The sequence below is a fragment of the Talpa occidentalis genome, unplaced genomic scaffold (genome assembly GCF_014898055.3).
Source record: "Talpa occidentalis isolate TD23 unplaced genomic scaffold, MPIMG_talOcc4v2.1 talOcc4.4, whole genome shotgun sequence".
NCBI classification, from domain to species: domain Eukaryota; kingdom Metazoa; phylum Chordata; class Mammalia; order Eulipotyphla; family Talpidae; genus Talpa; species Talpa occidentalis.
Genome location: NW_023604295.1, coordinates 30,188,614 through 30,194,226, shown reverse-complemented (window position 1 = coordinate 30,194,226; position 5,613 = coordinate 30,188,614).

Genomic DNA, 5,613 nt, shown 5'->3' with positions numbered 1-5,613 from the left:
ATGTTTAAGAGTATTTTCTATAGTTTCCTTCAAAATATTTTCGCTAGCATAAACATGTGAGATATATTAAATTAGCATAATGGATATTAAATGGACTATGCCTCCAAATTATAAACCAGAGCATCTATTGTAATTATCGCTCCTTGTGTTCACAAATGGAATTTTATTTTACCCTTGGGTAGTTTCCATTTTTAAAAAAAGGCTCTGCTTTGTCTACAGGATGGATTTCAGGTTTTTCCTATCCATGTTTTATATGGTGACCCACTTACCTCTTTTTTTCAACTTCAAATATTTTAAAAATATCATTGAAAAGAACAGGTTATCTAGGCTTTGATGTCACAACAACAAGAAAAATGAATCAGCTTATAGTTTTTATCTTGCTTACACCTGCTCCAAAATCACTAAGAAGTAGTTGCCTAGAGACCACAAACCCAAAAATAAACAAGAAATAATGGTAATAGTCCTTATTGAATGCATATGTGCCAAACAGGCAGTTTATATACATCTCATTTCATCCTCAAACCCTATAGATGAGTAAATTCAGACTTAAGGAAATTCGCCCCTTAAATGTTACCTACCTAACCAGTATCAGAGCCACCAGACCTCCTCTCAGTCTGAGGTGTCCTGTCTTTTCACTACACCAATTACCTACAAAACGCCATTAAGTATTGTCTGAAGCCTCCAATAGTGTATGCTCCATTTTTACAGAGGAAATGAATTTATTCAGAATCATGAGAGATTAGGACAGAGGAGGGGAGCAACTATTGACAATGAAATAACCTATTTTAATAAAATTCTCTATTCCCTTTAAGAAGACTGAGGGACTCTGTAGAAAATTAGTTTCTCATTTGTATGGGATTGTTTAGCTGTGGCTCTAAAGACAAAGGAATGAAGAAAACTTCTAAAGTTGTTTTGATTTGCTTTGGTTTGGTCTTTTACTTTGGAAACAATTTCTAACCACCAACTTTCCGTTATTGAATACAGAGCTCCCTCTTGTGGTATCTTGCTGCTTCTGCAATTTTTAGCCGCACCCATTCTACTTCACTTTCTTCGTTAGAGTAGCCTGCCAAGATTTTTCTTCTTCCTTGTTTTTACTACTACAGAAAGGAACTAAGTTAGGACATCGAAGGTAAGATCACATACTCCTAGCTTTCTTTAATAGAAGAATAATTCAAGTCACCCCAGAGTACATACTGACTTCCCGACTTGTTCTCTGTTGAATCAATAAAGTTGGCAAAATTTTGATTTTAGTCTTAAGAATACATTGAATTGTATTAAAAGTTTTTATAATAAAAGTTTATCTTTGTGATTCATTAATGTCATTCATTTCTTATACTTCAGTTTTCCTGCTATTGTTGTAGAGCTACCCCGATACAAAACGGGGTGCCTGACTGTGGGTCCTCACCCGCGCGCTTAAAAGGACTTATCAATGCTCTACTGCAGGCACACGTGAAAGGTTAATAAAAGGTTTATTTACAAGGGAAGGGGAAATGAGGAAATGGACAGCTCTGAGAGAAAAGTGGGAGACAAAGTTTTAAATGAGTCCTACCCGATCCGCAGATCAGGAATCCCAAAATGGCGCTCTGAGAGCTGGCCACCAGCCAGGAGCCGTGAAGCCAGGAGGCGAGCAATCGCAAGCCGGAGAGAGCCCAAGGCCCACGTGTTTGGTTTTTATATCCAACCTGGCTACCCAACTCCACCCTCAGGTCCCAGCCACCCTCCCTTGGTGGTGATGGGATTTGTCTTTCCCAAGGTCTTAATGGCTTTAGTCTGGAGTGGGGGTGGAGTCCACAAAGCCTGTATGGGATTAACTCAGGACATCATTTCCCCCTCACACTATAAAAATTTTTATGATTTTAGCAGTAGCCCTTTAATATTAAGGTTGTCATTTGAATCAATAAGTTAAATAATCTTGTGAATAATTTATTTTATCCTATTCTCCATTGTCAGAATATTACTAGGTAAGAAGACCCTATGTGAGAGAAACTAAAATTATAAGATGATTAATCACATTAAATTTACAAACTAAATCTTTCAACTCTACCTCAGAAAGACTCATTCAGATTACTTGTTTATGTGCTGCCACAATTCACTCATTCATTCATTCACTCACTCACCCATGCATTCAACTAATATTGACTAAGGACTTACTAAATGCCAAATACTCTGATAGGGATTAAAATAAATAACAAGAGGTCTTATATTAATTATCTTTAGCTGTATAACAAATTACCCCAAAACCTAGCAACTTTAAACAACAAACATTTATTATCTACACTTTATTATCTACATTTATTTCTGAGGTCCAAAAATCTGGGCACAGTTTAGGTGGGTGATTCTGGCTCAGAATTTCTCATCAGGTAGCACTTAAGCTTTGGCCAGGGCTGCAGTCATCTGAAAGTCCAATGGGGGCTAAAGTTCACAGCAAGTGGCATATCCATATGGATGCTTACAATATGACAGCTGGCTTTCTCCAGGGTGAGTAATTCAAGAGAGAGAGACAGACCACTTAATCACAGAAGTAGTTAGGTGACACACCATCATGACTATATATCTTATTGATTCATGGACTGCAGAAGGGTGTGATTACTAGTAGAAATTGAAGTCAATGGGCACCATCTTGGATAATGGCTACCCCAGGTCCATTGTCAAGGTGAACATTATTGAATCACTGGTTTACTTTTGGGGGAACTCAGGTAAATAAATTCCGGTTTGCACACCAAGAAAAGTGCCTTCATAAGAACTTATACAAAGGGTAATGGGAGCAGGGTCCTGTCCAACCTGCTTCCAACTTTGCCTCATTGTAACACATACTCAGGAGAGCAGCATCTCAAACCCTTGTGTTGATAGTCAGTTGACCAGTTGCTGCTTAGGCTGACTTGCCTTTCCATGCAGGCTGGTGGTTGTGCCATTGCTCTAGAGTAGTAAGGTCAGGACCCACCTTCCCAAAGGCAAGTAACCAGGATAACACCCACCACCTGCCCACCCTGCCCCCACTTTGTTTTTTCTTCTCAGACAAAACAACTCATCTGTGGGCTCTAATCCATCACACTCCAAAGTCTCTACTTCCTGCCACTCATCTGTTCTCTTTTGTCTTCTTTCCTGGTTTTTCTGCTTTCCTCTAATTCTCTAAATATAGCTAGGGTTCTCCAAATAAGAAGAACCATCAAGAGATATAAATTTTTATACTGCAGGTGTATGTACTTTATATGTATAATTATAAAATTAAATAACATACAGAATATGTTAAATTATATGTTGACATGTAACATAAAATGATAAGTGTATATTACATTAAATGTTATATTTTATTTTGTATCATATATGTGCATGAATATACATATATATAAAATTTTAAACCTGGAAACTAAGGAAGAAGTTAATAGCAGTCTTTAAACAGAATTGTTTTTTCTCTGGAAAGCTTCAGTGTTTCCTCCAAAGCTTTCAACCGATTGAATGAGGCTAACTCACATTATTGAGAGTTGAGGCTACTCTAAATTCAACTGATTGTAGATATTAAAATATTAACCACATGTGCAAAATATCTCCATAGCAATATCTAGACAGCTATTTGATGAAATGACAGGCAACTATAGCCCAAACAAGTTGACATATAAACTAAACATCACATAACTTTCCTCACAAAGTTCTCACTGCAGCCATCTTTTCCCTATGCTCTCCTTCCATGATTCACAAGACAGGGCAACAGGTATATCTCAAACCCAACCTACTGAAAGAAAACAAAAGTCTTGATCCCCACCTTTCACTCAATTCATCACCCATTTTCTCTTACTGGTCACCCAATTTTGATTCTAAAAACTTTGGAGGCTTCCTGCTCCCTTATCTTCTCTGTTCAGCCCACCAGCAAGACCTGGCAGCTATGGTAGTTACAAAGACATTACTTGGCAGAACACAGGTGAAAGCATCCCTACCTATATTAGTCACTGGGCATAGAAAGGGGACCTGGTTATGATTAACTTGTGCTGACCCCTCAGCAGGACAATGAGAGACCAGGGACTGTTAACAAGCATTTATTTGCTAAGTTGGAGAGTTGGGGAGCCTCTGTGAGCTTACCAAATACGCATTACCGCTCACTGAGGCAAGGTAAACACATTTCTGAGCAGCAGGTAAAACAAAAAACCCATTTGGGTGTGTGTAGCACTCCAGACCCAGTGAATGCCCCAGACTAGACAGTCTGATGTGCTAAGGGCAGGGTCCTGGTGGGAAAATCTTGGATACAGAGATGGACATTGACTGATGATACTAACTCTGCAAAACTCTGGAATCTCTGAGATTTCTGGTGTCCCCTTTCCTTCCTGGAAGATGCTGCTGAAACCCCCTTATTCACAAGGCAAGATGAAATTACTGCAGGAGTTGCCCCATCTCCTTTCCAGCTGCCAGGCTGAGAACTAGGGTAAAATCTCAGCTGAGGGCCTCCCTGGTGGCACAAGGGGTTGAGCACAACACTGTGAAGCTGTTTGTAGCCTCTGTAGTGCGAGTTTGATCCCCAGCAGGCCAAGGAGCTACACACATGGCACAGCTGACCTCTCCTGCCTCACCCACTGCTCCCCTCATCAGTGTATTTCAGTCACTCTGCCTGTTCTGTTCCCCGCTCTGTCTCTGGTGAATCCTCTCACCCCCTGCATCTCTGGCCTGTGCCCCAGTTCTTGTATGCATAAATAAATAAATATTTTTTAAAAATCTCAGCTGAAGACATGCTGGACCTAATAAGGCGGCAGATGCTATAGGTTAAGAGAATCTCAGGATGTAGCTGACATGTACAGGCAGGAGCCAATATTTTGGGATTGGATTTAAAAAAAAAAAAAGATTTATTTATGCATACAAGAGCTGAAGTACAGGCCAGAGATGCGGGGGTGAGGTGGGTGGGGTGGGTGGGGTGGGTGGGCTGTGAGAGGATTCACCAGAGGCAGTGGGGAACAGAACAGACAGATTGACCGAAGTACACTGCTGAGGGGAGCAGTGGGGTGAGTCAGGAGAGGTCTGCTGTGTCATGTGGGTTGCTCCCTGTAGGACTGGGGATCAAACTTTTGCTGCAGAGGCTGCAGATTGCTTCATAGTGCGGTGCTTAACCCCCTGCACCACCAGGGAGGCCCCCCTGGGATTGGATTTTTTTTTTTTTTTTTTTTGTGGGACCCTCGCTGCGGCCGGACCCAGCGCTCAACCGCTGCCCCACCAGCGGAGGTCCTGGGATTGGATTTTTAAATGCTTAACCAAATGGACCAGAGTGTGAGTCTGGATGAGCATGAATTCTTTGACTTGAATATAGATTCTTAAAATCTTGTACTTAACACCACAGGAAGGTGTTCTTCCCTGACTTGTAACTGTGGTGCATGTAACCATTTGAAAAAGGAGGAAAAATCAAAGTAGCTTATAGATCAGTTAGCCTGGGATATGGATACAAACTAAAACTGGAGAGTGGCTATATTGTAGCCACATTCAGAAGTGAACCTGACAGTGCGGAAAGAAAATTTTCCCAATGGTATGGCAGTAAGTTGATCATATGTGTGTGGGTTTATTCTGGGCTCTCCAGTGTGCTCCATTAGGTTCTTCATATTCATTGATTTTTCTCTTGAATTATAGAGGTTTTCTCTT